The 16,540-nt window shown below is 34.3% G+C and overlaps 1 long non-coding RNA gene across 1 annotated transcript; it reads right to left on the bottom strand.

Annotated features, from left to right (window-relative positions):
- Nucleotides 1–211: 211 nt before the first annotated feature.
- Nucleotides 212–14,458, bottom strand: LOC116659123. Its single transcript, XR_004314431.1, has 4 exons — nucleotides 14,345–14,458; nucleotides 7,509–7,514; nucleotides 3,811–3,819; nucleotides 212–223 (listed from the first exon to the last, which is right to left on the bottom strand). It is a non-coding gene; the product is annotated as an uncharacterized LOC116659123 (long non-coding RNA).
- Nucleotides 14,459–16,540: the final 2,082 nt, after the last annotated feature.

The raw sequence follows: 16,540 nt of genomic DNA, 5'->3' as shown, positions 1-16,540 counted from the left end.
GTGACTCCAACCAACATTCTAGACACCAGGAGGCCATCAGGATCCTGTTAACTAAGCCTGGCCCACATCAGTGTCTGCCTACCTCAGTGTTACCCAAGCATCTGTCACAGACCAGGTAACTTCTGTTCAGGACTAACATAAACCTAGATGTCTGGAATAATTCAGGCACAGGCTGGCTTCAATGATCCCATACTGCTATGGAAATACTTATACTGCAATTTTTCTGATCTCATTCTTTCTTCTTCTTCTTCTTTTTCTTTCTATTCCTCTGTCTGGATAATTCCAAGTGATCTGTCTTTGAATTACCTAATTTCTTCAGTGTGGATTCCATTGAAGCAGTATAAAGCAAACTAACAAACTGACTTCCTGGTGCAAAACTCTCTGCTGATTCATTTCTTACTGACCATAACAGTCACCCAGAGACTATGCTCCAAGAAGGAGATAACAGGCAAATAATCTCAGAAGAATGGTCAGACCATCCTGAGTTCCTCCTGAAGTTTCATTGAGATTAAGAGGATTGTAGCACCCTGCAAAGAACAGTTATCACCTTTTCTGTTCAAACCAGTTTCTCTATAAAAACTCAAGACTCCAACCCCAAAATGGGCTCCCAGTATTTAAGGCATTAGTCTGCTTTGCCTCCTTTTGCCAGGCAAAGCAATAAAGTGCCCTTTTCTTTGTTCCACAGACTCTACCTGAGTTTGAATTCAATTTTTCTAGGGCATAGCCTGACTTTTTGGCCACCCCATGGCACCATACAGCTTCCATGACTCTAGGCTTCCATCAGGCTCCTGAAGACCTAGATTCCAGACTTGCCTAGTATATGCCAGCTTGGGAAGACCCAGACAGTCCTGAAGTCCCAATATGAGACTTTGGCATCAAGTTTCCATCATACTTCTATGAAACCAGGCTGCAAATAATCTCAGTGCCTACTTACCCCATGGACCCAGTGCCTCACATGACAGAATGCTCCTGACAGGCTCCCATGAGCTCAGACCCCAATATCTTCCATGTCCAGAGTCCCTGGGAATACTTGCTGCCTTAGGCAGTGCCCATAGAACCTGATACCAAAAGGGATTTTATAAATCCTGGCTCATGTCAGTGCCTGGAAGCTCCAGTGAACCCATGCAGCTTTTATAGCACCAGGTTTCTAGCAAGTAGTTGTGAACTGAGGGCCCCACCTATCCTAGTGCTTATCATCTCCTTCAGTCCCAAACTGTTCTTACAGCACCAGCTCCTTGTGAAAACTAAACACAGGATTATCTTTATACATACCAGATCCAGGAACCAAGGCAATTTTCTTTGATTCAGAAATCTTCTTCAATTTCATGCTCCAAAGAACATCTGTGATCCCAGGCCTTCAGTTAACTTTACACATGTCAGCTCCCAATGCCTCAGTCAACACCTATGCCCCATTCTCTGAAAGTGCTCCTGTGAACCTAGGCTTCTAGACCAAGCCAGAAGAGGGCTGAATGATATATTCAAACTACTGAAAGAAAAATATCTCTCCTACAAAGAATGTTTTACATGGCAAATTAACCTATCAAAATACAGGACATATACAGATTTCAGAAACAAACCTACCTTTATTACCACTAGACCTGCCTTATAAAAAGTGGCTGTCAATAGTTCTTCAACAAAAAATAAAAAGATGCTAATTAGTGACATGAAACACGAGAATATATATTTTAAAAAATGCCAGGCAAAGTAAGTAGTCAATTTCAGAATACTCTTATACTGTAATATGTTAGTTAATATATAAATTCTGGTATAAATGTTTTAAAGGGCTAGAATTTAAAAAAATTCTAGGTAAAATAATTTGGTAATGAATGTAAATATAAAATGATATCAACAACAAAAATTATGCAGAAAGAAGTAAAAGGGTAGAATTTTTATAAGTGATTGAACTTTTCTTAAAATACACTGTTATAAGTGTAAGATAGTGTATGTAAGTCTTGTGGTAACCACAAAGTTAAAAGACTACAGTAGATACATAAAAGAAAAAGAGCAGGGCTTCAAGTATACTACTACAGAAAATTATTAATCTATAAAGTGAGACAGCAAAGAGGAAGAAAGGAGAGAAGAACTACAAAACAGCCAGAAAAAAATTATGTAGGCATTAGTAAGTCATTACATATTAATAAATGTGTTAATATAAATGAGTTGATTTCCCCAACCAAAAGGTATAAAGAAGTAAAAGCATTGGAAAAAACACTGTACTACAAAGTGCCTACAAAGGCTAATTTTGGATTTAAGGATACAAGTTTGCTTAAAGAGAAGAAGTAAAAAAGACACTATATGATAAAAAAGATCATTGAGGATAGCTATAATTATATCAGAGCAAATAAACTTTAAGTCAAAATTATAAGAAAAATAAAGTCATTAAATCATGATAAACAGTTCAATATTCAAAAATATAACAATTATAAAATATAATTTATATTTTAATAATTTAATATAATTTATCAGAGCACCAAAATATATTAAGCAAAAACTAACAGACCGCACAATAATAGTAGAGGACTTCAGTAAACCATGTTCAACAATTAATAGATAATTCAAACAAAATCAATAAGAAAGAGAACAGCAACAACAACAACAACAACAACAACAAAGCAAGGAAACAGTATGTAGGCATTAATAAATAAACCCTGTAGGTTGAAAACCCTGGGATTTTGTATACTAAGAAGAAATGGACTTACTGATATAAATTAAATATTCCATTTAAGCACAGCAGAATACACATTCATTTCAAGTGCACACAGATTATTCTTCTGAGTAAATAATATATTGTCACCAAACAGCCCTTACAAAATATAAAGATTGCAATCATACCAAATATATTTTTCTGACTAGATTGGCATATAACTGTAAATTAATAAAAATAAGTAAAACTGGAATTTACAAGTGTTTGTAAACTACACAACAAACTTCTAAATAATCAATGAGTGAAAAAAGGAAATAAAAATATATAAAAATGTCTTGAAATAAACAACAAACTAAATATATCAAACATATAGAATGCAGCAAAAGCTCTTCTAGTAAGGAAGATTATAAACACCCATATGAAGAAAAATCAGAGACTAAGTAACATATCTTTACAACTTACTGATGTAGAGGTAAAACAAAAACAAAAACAAAAACAAAAAACTCTACATCCAATATAACCAAAGGGAAAAAACACAGAACAGAACAGATGTAAGGGAAATTCAACAAGAAAAATGAAAGAAAATATCAAAAAAAAAAAAAAAAAGAATAAGTTTTTGAAGAATAAACAAAATATTGCTGGGAGGAGGGAAAGTAAAAGATATTGTGTTCTTTGTGACCTAAAAAATGAATTTTTAATGAGAGATAGAAAGTGTGATATAAACATATGGTTTTATTAGTAAAGTAAAAACGTAATAAAATATAGTACACCCTTAGGAATTGGGGCAGGACAACCCAAGAGAAGAAAAAATGGAATCACTTCTTTTTCCTCCTATTTTTTTAACCTGGCTAGGGGACATTTTCTTGATTGATGATGACTCACATTCTTTGAGTGTTCAGGCTGATTGACAGATGACTCAAATTCCTTGGGCTCAGGCACGCCCATCACTTTTTGCTCATGTTCTTACCCATGATACACATAGAGACTCCTATGGGAGGGGGCTGATTGTGCAATGTTAATTACATTATAATGAGCATTGAGTCAAGGTAAGCTCATCCCTGTCGCTACTTCACAGCTACTAAGTTTGATTCTAGCTGGGTTCTTTGCTGGCCCTTATTAAGAGAAAGTAAAAACCTTCAAGTTCCTTATTTTGAGGGCAGGCATACTGTTATTTTCTGGGTTGTTCCCTCCCCATTCCTCTCCCATTGCCTGGTGCTCATTTCTATCTAACTGCCTAACAAAAAGAATAAACACTTTCTTAGATAAAGAGAAAGAAAGGACAAATGAAATTAGAAATAAGAATGCCTATTGTAACTTACAATAGAAATAGAAATATTTTTAAAATAATATAGAAAAAAATTATATTTAAACATGTAGCTTAATCTAAAAAAAATGGGTAAATTTAAAAAAAAAAAAAACACCTTACCAATTCTACATACTAAGTAGGAAAACTATGTAGAAAAGTTGAGTCCTCATTACTTTTAGCCAGGTCCAGGAATTGAGAAAGAGAAGCCGAATTTGGAATGGCTTAGAGCAGTAAATTAAACTTGTGAATGATGGGTATATGGTGACTAAGCAGAAGATGTAGGTATAAGTAGCATGACTGAAATAATACCAATTTTCAGAAATGGCTGATGTCATCCTGGGGAAGCTAGGATGTCATCCTGGGGAAGCTAGTAGCAGAATGCAGAAGATTCTGGAACTAGAAATTTTGTTAATCTTTTGGCCCACTCTTTATCTTTCGTATGAGTAGATAATTCCAGGGAGAAGTAATCTGCCCAAACAATTAAGCCTTAATCAGCAAAAATGGGAAAAACAATGGTATCATCTCTTGCCTGTGTCAGAGGGTTGTTATCTTTCAGAAAGAAAAGTTACCAGAAGGGAAATTATTCTGTCCCCAACAGCTCAATTGAAAGGGCCAGATCTACTTGTCCATGGCAGCCATTTTATAACACAAGGGGACGAGGTATAGGATGATACATACATCAACTAGAACAGAGCAAAAAGAAGAAAAAACATTCAATAATAAAATATTGAATCACTGAATCAATTACTCTGAAATTTGATCTAACTTTCTACTCCATTTTAGGCTACACATATCAGTTATTCATTGTTGTGTAACCTAACTTCCCAAAATTAACACACAAAACAACATAGTTTATCTATGAATCTGCAATATGAGCTGAGATTAGTGGAGAAAGCTTGTCTTTACTTCATGAGGTGTCAGCTGTGGCAGCTCAATAAGGACTGATAAGCCCACTTCTAAGGTCCACATAGGTGGATTGAGGATGGCTCACTCAGGAGGAAACAAACAAACAAAAAAACTAAATAATGAACCCCAATACATACAGTAAAAATAAACAGAGCTAAAGTGAGAAATATACATTATTGCACTGTATAAAATCATCCAGACAAAAAAATCCATAAGAACACTCCAACTTTAAGTGACATGTTAGATCAGAAGAGCCCAATAGATATATATAAAACATTCCACTTCAAGCTACCTACTACACACTCTTATCACATGTACATGAAATATTCTGCAGAATAGCTTACACATTACATCACAAGGCAAATCTCCACAAATACAAAAATAATGAAATCATAGCAAACATCTTTTCTAATCACAGTGATGTGAAACTAGAAACTAATTACAAGATGAAAACAGGAAAAAAAAATCACAAATTTCTGAAGGTTAAACAACATGTGATTGAACAACTATTGCTCAACAAAGGATTCAAAATGAAACTGAAATTATACCTTAAGACAGAAAAAAATAAAATAAAATACACCACACCAAAACTTATGGGATACAGCAAAAGCCAGCCTAAGAAAGAAACCCTACCTCAAAAAATAAGAAAAATCTGAAATACACAACCTAAATTTACACCTAATGGAAGTAGAAAGAAAAAACCAAAGTTTGTAAATGTTAGGAAATTTTAAAATGCCAGAGATATGTGAGATACTAAAAATAATAAATAATAAAAATAAATAAAACAAGATATATCTCTTAAAAATATAAGCAAAATTGACAAACATTTTAGCCAGACTCACCAAGAAACAAAGGAGCAAGGACCCAAATAAATGAAATCAGAAATAACAGAGATGTCACACTGACACAAAAGTACAGAGAATCATGAGATCAGCACAAATAAATGTTTACCAACAAATATGGAAATCTAAAAGAAATGGTTAATTTTTAGATGTGTACAACAGCTAAGACTGAATCATCATATATAGAAAATCTAATGAGAATATTTTCCAGTAAAAGTAATTATATCAGTAATCAAAAATCCACAAACAAAATTTTAGAATCATAGCTTCATCGGTGAATTCTACTAAACATTTAAGAAATGAAAATCCTTAAAATTTTCCAATAGAAAAGGAGAAACAACTTCCAAAACTTATTTTATAAGGCCAGCATTACCCTGATGCCAAAACAATACAAGAATGCCACAAGAAAAGAAAAGTACAGGTCAATATCCATGATAAAAATAGATACAAAAATTCTGACAAAATATTAGCAAACCAAGTTCAACAACAAATTTAAAGACTATAAATCAGAACCATGTGGGTTTTATAGCCTGGATTCCAGGATGGTTCCCCATCTACAAGTCAATATGGTACACTACATTAACAAAGAAGAATATAAACTTATCATTATTGCAATCAATGCAGAATATGTCTTTGATAAAATTCATTCATTTATGATAAAACTCAAAAAGAGGTGGAAAAGGTATGTCCTTCAACAAAACAAAGGAATATGACAAGCCTATCATGCTCAACAATGAAAGCTTAAATATTTTTCTCTATGATTAAAATCAAGACAAAGTTGCCTACTCTTACTATTTTAATCAACATAATATTGGAGTCCTGGCTGGAGGAATTAGACAAGAAAAACATACAAAGTTATTCTAGTTGGAAATAAGATGTAAACTTGTCACTGCTTCAGATGACATATGTTATATATAGAAAACCTTAAGATTGTACAACTTTTTTGAAATAATAAATAAATTTATTAAAGTTGCAGGAAGTAAGATCATTATACAAATCTGTTGCATTTTACTGCACTTGTAATGTACTATCAGGAAGAAAAATAATGATAATAATTCTATCTATGATTGCAACAACAAGAATTAAATACCTAGGAATAAATTTTAATTGAGGTGGTAAGGAAATTATACACTGAAACTATGACATTGATGAAAGATATTGATAAAGACATTAATAAGTAAAAAAAAATTCTGTGCTTATGAATTGGCAAAAATTAATATTGAAATGAGTAGGCATGGGAATGGATTGAAAGACTCAATTTTCTTAAGATGCCAATCTGTGATTATAGAATCAGTGTACTGGCATAAACAGACATATAGGCCAATGAAACAGAAGAGACAGCACAGAAATAAACCTCACATGAAAAGACAAATGATCTGAATGAGGGTGCCAAGACCACTCAATGAGAGAATGAACAGTCTGTTCAACAGATAGTGTTTGATATCTGTGTAGCTGTATATGAGTCCAAAAATAGAGGCAACAAAGCAAAAATAAATATGATTACAACAAAATTTTAAACTTCTGCACATTAAAGGAAACAATCAAAGAATTAAGAAACTATGGAATGGAATAAGACAATATATTAGAAAGATGGAAGAAGGCAGATTTGGCAAGGGACCTTAAAACCTGAAGAACAACATGGTGACTTCCCCTAGGTTTTCTTTTCCCTAATATATTCCCAACTGGACTTGGAGAAGCTTGCCACCCAGAAACACCAATGAGTGCAGAAAAAAGAGGAAGAAAAAGAAAAAGAAAAAAGCCTTAATTTTCTTTTAACCAAAGGACCAGAAAAGAAATAGCCTAACAGGACAAATATCTTAGAAAATAAGCATTCTACAGCAGGCAAACATCCAGGGAAAAATAAAAAACAAAGAAAAACAAAACAAAAAACAAAACAAAACAAAAAACCTGTATCCCCATTCACATCCACACCAAACAATCCTGGTAAGTGGCCCAGATTTCTAATTTCTCCAAGCTATAAATTTGTGTCTCAATTCCCACAAGAGTGATGTTAAAAGAATATTGACTAGGATTTCATCAGTTTCAATCCTGCAAGTATGAAAAGACCACATGAAGGTCCTGGAATTTCACTTCAGTTCTCCATGCTAGGAAAGCGAAAGCCTAAATAAGAGTCAGAATTTTGAAAACTGCTAAGTTATTTTGAGGCCACTGTTCATTCTAGGGTTTCATTGGAGTACAAGCAGGAGCAGTAATTAGACATACATACCTACCAAGCCAGGGAATTGTCAGTGAAACCCTACAAAGAAGCATAGCTATCATTTCTGCTTGCCACTAACAATAAATTCCTATGTTAACTTCTTTAGTTATGTAGAATCCTACCACTCAGTGTAGTAATAAAGGAGAAATTACAGTCAATTAAATTGTTATTTCCCCATATATAATTAATTACACTCTTCTGGCTATGTTGAAGTCTTCTTTTCTCTATTTTAGTCTTCAGGAATTTGATTAGGATGTGTTTCTGCATGGATTTTTAAAAATTTTTCTTTTTTAGAAGAAAAAAATCAATAGATTATTAAATTAGTAGTAACCTTTTTGAATCAGGAGATACATATTTTACTAAACTTGGAAAAATTTCCCTTTTTCTTCTTTGAATATTTTTTCACCATTTGGTTACTAAATTTTTCTGGAAATTTCTTTTTTTACATTGAAAATAATTTTATTATTAATATGCTGTGGACAACACTTCACATAATACATTTTTCAAGTAGAGATTTGGGGTTAATTTTTAAAATTTATTTTGCTACACTTTAATTATGATACATTTCATAACATTGAAAAATGAATATAACCCACTAAAGAGTGTTAAAAAAATTGTGATGCATTTGCTTTTTCATTAAACATGAAAAAGAGAAGTCAACTAAAAAATTCCAGAGTAATTTGACAAAATCTGAAAACTGTTTTTAAAGTTTATTTGAAAACAATGTCTTAATCCATCCTATAACAATCTATAGGTGATTGTCAGAAAGACTAGCTCATGAGGAATCTAGCCAGGGTTAATAAAAGAGTTGTTTTTTCCCCATCTTTTGAGAAATTGGAGTGGAAGAACAAAACTACTCATTCGATGATTTTTTGCAAATTAGTTATAAAATTTGCATATAATATTTCTTTATATCTTTTCTTTCCTTGTTAAAACATTTTGTTTCTTCATTTGTTTCATGTTTAGGATTGCTTGTTAAAGCAATTATGTAACAGCTGCTCTAAAGTCTGTCAGAAATGGCACATTTGTGTCATTTTTGACTATTGTATGTATTTTGTTCTGTAAAATGAGATTTTTCCTAGATTTTTGTATTCTTGAGTAATTTGGGGTTGTATCCTGGGCATTTTTATTATTAGATTTTGAGACTTTCAGCCTCAATTAACTTCTGTGAAGAATATTGACAGCTTTGTTTTAGTAAGCAGATGGTCTGAATAGTTTTAGGCTACAGCCCACAGCTGTGTCAAGACCTGACCCTAATACTTAAGGCTCAGGATTGAACCCCATGCAACAGTGCAATGGCAGTATCCTGGGACCCACAGGCATCCAAAACCCAGCAATTATGACTTGTCCCTACCTACCAGTAGGATGACACCTCAACTCTGAAACTCCTCAACTCCGGGTATTTCAGCCAGTGATCCAAGGATGTGATGCCACACACCAGAGAGTTGGTGCTGGCATCAGGGCCAGCATCACCCACCAGTGGGCCAACACACCAACTCTGGGGCCTACAAAACCCTGTGGCCAGGTACCTTGACACAGCTCTACCCAGCAGGGTCCAACACTAGCAACAGAACCCCTGGGCCTAAGCCCTACTGACAAGATTTGGGACTCCTAGACTCATAACCACCCACCCTAGAGCTTGGTTCCCTTGCAGTGGGTCAGCCCTGGCCACTGAATCCCCAGGGTCTCTACAGCCATCTAACTTGTGACCCAACCCCTCTCTCCCCAGTGGTCAGTAGACTTCACACAAGTCTGTGCCTGGCAAACAATGAGACTGGTATGAGGTTGGCCATGGCTACCAGACAGCCCATATTAGTCAGGGAAGCTAACTAACCTTCACAACTTAGAGGTTCCCAAAGGAGACTAGAGAAAGAAAGAGTCAGAGAACATATTTGAAAACATAATAGCTAAAAAATTATATACTAGGATAGAAAATATCAAGCTTCAGAAAGCACAGAGAATACCAAACAATATTAACCCAAAGAGGATCACAAGACACATTATAATTAAAATAAAGACTATTAAAGATAAAAGAAGATATTAAAATAGATAAAGAAAGCAAAAAGTTACATATAAGGGAACTCCCATAAGACTATCAGCAGTCTTAAAGTCTGCAGGACAGAAGGTAGTCCACAGTATATTTAAATTGATGAAGGTAAAATATCTACAACCTATCTGATAATACTTCCTTTGAGATTTATTGGGGGATAAAAAGTTTTACAGAGAAGCAAAAGCTGAAAAGTTCAACAAAACTAAAACAGCTTTACAAGAATGGTGAAATGGAATTCTGTAATCAGAAAAAAAAAATGGCAACAAGAATATAAACATGAAAGTTACAAAGGAATAATTTCATTGGTTAAGGCAATATACAGTAAATGTAGAAAATCAATCATGTATAAAGCTAGTAGGAAAGTTAAAAGACAAAATGTGATAAAAGAATGTACATCCCAAAAAGAGCAGTTAAGGGATACACAAAAGAAAGAGGGGTATAGGAGGTGTATATAATGCTCAAAGAAAGTAATAAGGCATGAAATATTCAGGCTTACTAAATGTGTTTGAATTATATTAGCAACTTGAAATATTACACATAAACTCACATATGTATGTATATTATATAACATATATCATATATAACACATAAAATAATCATATATATAGCTGTATATAAAGATCTTAATAATCAGAAGCCAAAAATCAATAAAGTCACACACATACAAAATTGAAAAAAGGGAATCAAAATACTATACTAAAGATATACAATAATAAACAGGGAAAAATTCAAAGAAGAAAGAGGGAAAAAGAACTAAAAATTAAGTTAATAAAATGGCAATAATACATACCTATCAATAGTTGCTTTAAAAGTAAATGGCCTAATTGCTTCAATCAAAAGACATAGAACTGGTAATGAATTATTTTAAAAAAAAATCCATATATATGTTCATACAAGAGACTCACTTTAGGTCTAAAGATACACACAGACTGAAAGGGAGAGGATGAAAAAGATATTTCATGCAGAAAAAAGTGAAATGAGAGCTTGATTAGCAATACTTCTATCAGACTAAATAAACTTTACTACAAAGAAGACAAAAAGTGACAAAATGATGTTACTTAATAATCAAGGGATCAAATCAAAACAGAAAGTAAAGCATACAAATATATATGCACCCAACACAGAAGCACCTAAAATATATATAGCAAATATTAACAAATATAAAGAGAGAAATTAATAGTGATACAATAATAGTGGGGGATTTTAATAGCAAACATTTCAGTGAAAAAATTATCCAGCCCAAAAATCAATAAAGCAACACTAGCCTTAAATGATACAGTAAACAAAATGGACTTAATAGACATATACAGAATATTCCATCCAAAACCAGCAGAATATACATGCTTTTCAAGTGCACTTGAGACATTCCCCCGAATAGATCACATCTAGTAGGAGATGCTCTACTCAGCAAGATTATCATTTAAAATACAAGAACAGATAAAGAACTTTTCAGACAAGCAAAAATAAAAGAATTTAACAACACTAAACTAACACAAAAGAAATATTAAATGCCCTTCTCCAAATAGAAAAACAAGATTCTTTTTTTAAAAAATGAGAGCTGGATTTATTGTGTTTTAAAAAAATAAGTAATATTTTGAGGGTGATGTATTTATTTAGGGTTTGGGCTTCTTTGAGTGTGGGCAGGTAATTAGATGTACTTATATCTTTATTTTTAAAAGAAGTAATTGGGATTAAACCCATTATCTCGTGCATGCTAAAAATGGGCTCCACAAACTGATCTATATCCTCCCTTGAAAACAAGCAAAATTCTATAAGAAAAAGAAATACACAATAGGAAAACCAAATATCTAAAAGAATCAAAGATTACTTATGCCAGTATACAGATTAAAACATAATTTCAAAATTGTGAAAGCAATTATTACTAAAATTAACAGCAAAAGGTTAAGCATAAATGTATAAAATAGGACATTGTAATCACAAGCTGGAGGAGAGGGAAGAAAAACATATAGAATGTAGATAGTTTTTGCACTTTTACAACTATCAGTTTAAAGGAGGTAAGTGTAGAAATGAATCAACATACTTGAAATGCAGGGTTACCACAAATCAAAAACAAAATATACTCACACACACATATAATAAGACAAAAGAAAGGAACTCAGAATTATTACAAAGAAAACATCTACGACACATATGACTCAACAAGAAAAAAATAAACAACCCAATCCAAAAATTGGCAGAAGACCTAAACAAGGAATGCTCCAAGGAAGACATACAAATGATCAAAAGGCACATCAAAAAATGCTCAATATCACTGATTTTCAGAGAAATGCAAATCAAAACTACAATGAGGTATCACCTCATACCAGTCAGAATGGCCGTCATTCAAAAATCCACAAATGACAAATGCTGGAGAGGCTGTGGAGAAAGGGGAACCCTCTTATACTGCTGGTGGGAATGCAGTTTGTTGTAGCCACTGTGGAAAACAGTGTGGAGATTCCTCAAAAGACCGGGAATAGACTTATCATAAGACCCAGGAATCCCACTCCTGGGCTTATATCCAGAAGGAATCCTACTTCAGGATGACACCTGCACCCCAATATTCATAGCAGCACTATTTACAATAGCCAAAACATGGAAACATCCTAAATGTCCATCAACAGGTGACTGGATAAAGAAGATGTGGTATATTTATACAATAGAATACTACTCAGCCATTAAAAACTGACAACATAATGCCATTTGCAGCAACATGGATGCTCCTGGAGAATGTCATTCTAAGTGAAGTAAGCCAGAAGAAGAAAGAAAAATACCATATGCGATCACTCATCTGTGGAATCTAAAAAACAAAAACTAAAACAAACAAACAAACAAACAACAACAACAAAAAATAAAGCATAAATACAGGACAAAAATAGACCTATAGACAAAGAATAAAGACTTGTCGTTGCCAGGGGGGTGGAGGGTGGGAAGAGATAGACTGGGATTTCAAAATTGTCGAATAGACAAACAAGATTATACTGTATAGCACAGAGAATCACAGAGGAAAAATGTGATAATGAGTGTGTATATGTCCATGTATGACAGAAAAATTGTGCTGAACACTAGAATTTGACACAACATTGTAAAATGATTATAAATCAATAAAAATATTAAAAAAAGAAAAAATCAAAACAGAAAAGGAAAGTCAAAAATAAATTTAAATAAGCAAAAAACTACCAAAAAACTGAAAAATAAGTTTGAAATGACAATATAAACATACTTCTCCATCATTACTTTAAGTGTTAATGAACTAAATGCTCCAATCAAAAGACATAGAATGACATGTTGGATATTTATAAAAGAATTCTCAATATTCTGTCTACAAGAGACTAATTTCATGGTAATGGACACAAATTGAAAGCAAGAAAAGGAAAAATATTTTATGCAAATGGAAACAATGGAGCAGTAGTAGCAAAAATGTAGCAGACAATATACTTTAAAACAGAGGCCATAAAAAAGACATAAAGATATTATATAATGATAAAATAATAATCACATAGAGAAGATATTACATGCAAAACATATATGCCCTCAACAGAGGAATATCTAAATATATAAAAACAAATAGTAAAGATAAAAAGGGAGAACATGACCAAACACAATAATTGGAAGAGAATTTAACATACAGTGACATGAATAGATAGATCATAACAAGCAAAATCAATAACATAAGAAGTTCTAAGTAACACTGTAGACTAGATGGACTTAATTGATATCCAAAGAACACTACATCCAAGAAACACAAATCACATTCTTTTCAGGCATGCTGCAAACATTCTCTAGGCTAGACACACAGTATTTCACAAAACAATCTCAACAAATTTAAGAGGAGAAAAATTATTTCACAAAATTTTTGACCACAATGGATTAAACTAAAATCAATTACAGAAAGAAAATGGGGAAAAAACCCCAAACATATGGAGACTAAATAGCATACTAGTAAAAAACAAGTGAGCAAGTAATAAAACCAAATAATTAATCAGAAATTAACAAAGACAAAAATACAAACATAACATTACAAATCTATAGGATGCAGCAAAAGCAGTTCTAAGGGGAAAAGTTTCAGTGATATATGTCATCCTCAAGAAACAAGATAAACAACCCAATGACCATCAATAGATGACTAGATAAAGAAGAAGTGATGTATATATACAATGGGACACTTCTTACAATTAAAAGAATAAAATAATGCCATTTGCAACAATATGGATGGACCTGAAGAATGTAATTCTAAGTAAAGTGGGTCAAAAAGAGAAAGAAAAATGCCATATGACATCATTTATATTAGAAATCTTAAAATAAATATTAATAATGTTAAGGACACAAATGAACTAACCATTATTTGTAACTAAGGTTTTTTGAATATATGTAAGCATACTTAACTGTCCTTTATGATTAAATTACCACATTCTGCTGATTCTTATTTTGTAGTTGGTTTTATTCCTTTGATAACCGTGTAAGTTTAAAAATCTAAATCTCTAGTCTGTTCTAAGAAATAAGCTGTACATATATGTAAATTTTAAAAATGTGCAGTATACTATATATAATATATAATGTGGATGTACAGTCAGACTGTAATAATTCTACCTAAAAAAACTGCAAAAGGACAAAAAGAACAAGATAAATCTTAAATAATCTACTACATAAAATAATTAGAAAAGAAAAAACAGCAAAACACGGAAGTTAAAAAAAATGATACTAGAGAGGAGGCCAAGAATGCTGGGTAAAAAGAGGTGGGGGAAGGAGAACAGTGTGGTAGTAGTAAGACACACATAGCTCACCCTCTCTAAAGATACACCAAGACTCACATCTACAGACCCACTCAACCAACCAGAGCACTTGTGGAATTCTGATAGAACATTGTCCACTTCAAAAGACAAAGACACCAAAAATGGAAAGAAAAGGAAGATGAAAAGGCAAATCAGTGCGGGACAAGTCCAGTGGGGAGGGAGCGGCAAAGGAGGACTGGCGTTCGCTCGCTAAGTCTCCCCCTCTCCAACTGAGAGGCCAGCGGGACAGAGGGGGAGCCTCTGAGGCTCAGATCTGTACGGAGCAGCCTTGACTGACAGAACTGGGTTGAATGGGCACAGAGGGTCCGTGAAACACCCAGCCCGAAACCTGAGCCAGGAGCTGGGGGCCAGAAAAGGCTGCCTGAGCCAGGCGGAGGATGGGGACGGCTGTGATTAGGCAGCCCCGGAGGACTGCAGGGGGCTACATAAAATGGATGTGTGGGTGCACAGGGCAGAACAAACTGGGCCCTCCATGAAACAGCATGGCTGATGTGTCCTGGATAGAAGGGTGCATATAACCCCATCTCTGAAAACCCAGGGAAGATTTTCAGCAAAGAGAGGCAGGGCTCAGGTGCAGCCACCATATCCTATGGTGCTTGGCACCCAGGTGGGGGAGAGGGTGAATCCTGAGTCCACACCTGGGGGCTTAGCAGCCTCAGAGGCTAAACAGTGACTTGTTTGCAGCACAAATCAGATAGGACTTCTGCCCTGGTGCCTTGCACAGTCATGCTGCCAGGACAACAAGGAGCCGAGTTTGGACACCAAGGGGGCAGGGCTGTTCCACAGTCTTCCTGGCACCTTCCTGTGGAGCGCCGACCCGGGGAGGAAATTGCGGTGGCTCTGAGGTGCAGAGCTACCAGCATCTGAAGAAGGCGGTGGGCCCCCGTTCCTGAGGTGGAGCAAACAGCAGAGCAGAGCAGTGGCCCCTAGCCTTTCCAGCAGGAACGCTGTGCTGGAAGGGGCGCGATCTGCTTGCTGACAGGCACTGGGAGCAGCACAAACAAGGGTGCCAACAGAGGGCCTCAGGAAACAATAAGCTGAGCTCAGGAAACAGGACGAAAACAGAAAAACTTCTCATTAAGAGCACACATTCTCCAGAAGAACACACCCTCCACTTTTAATTAATTTATTTTTTTATCTGTTTTTGCCCGTTGTATTTTCTGTTACCTTTTTGATTTTTGCTTATTAAACAGTTATATACCCTCCCAGTTTGGGTCCCTTTTGAATTTTTCTTTTAAAATCGTATTGTTATTTTGAAAGATCCATGTTGTGTCATTCTTCTCTCTTGGTTTTGATCGTCTGTTCTTGATTGTACACAGGTTTCAAATGTGGTTTTTTCCCCCTCTTTTGTCCTATTTTGGAGCTTTTTCTGAGACCTCTCAACCCGATTACTCTTCTGCTTCAACTTACTCTTCAGGTGTTCATTGTATGCTGTTTTCAGGCCTTTATCCTCCTCCCCTTCTTTGGAATTCTCTCTTGATCATATCTTTTTTTTTTTTTTGGGGGTCTGTTCTATATTTTATTACCTTTTTGATTTCTAATTTATGGAAGGTTGTGAATGCTTCTAGTATTGGTTCTGTTTTGAATTTTTCTTTCCAGACAATTGTGTGTGCTTGTAGTTTTGATTCCTTTTAGATTTTTCTCTTAAAGTAATTGTATTGTTGTTTTTTAAAGATAATCCACTTGATTGCACTTTTACTTCTTTTGGGTTTAATCTCCTGTACCTGATTGTAAACAGGTTTGAGGTGTCATTTTTTGCTCTTTTTGCTATTTATTTTTATCTT

This window comes from Camelus ferus, chromosome 22 (assembly GCF_009834535.1).
Source record: "Camelus ferus isolate YT-003-E chromosome 22, BCGSAC_Cfer_1.0, whole genome shotgun sequence".
Lineage (NCBI taxonomy): Eukaryota > Metazoa > Chordata > Mammalia > Artiodactyla > Camelidae > Camelus > Camelus ferus.
The sequence above is the reverse complement of the archived record's forward strand: the minus strand, read 5'-3'. Positions and strand labels throughout refer to the sequence as shown.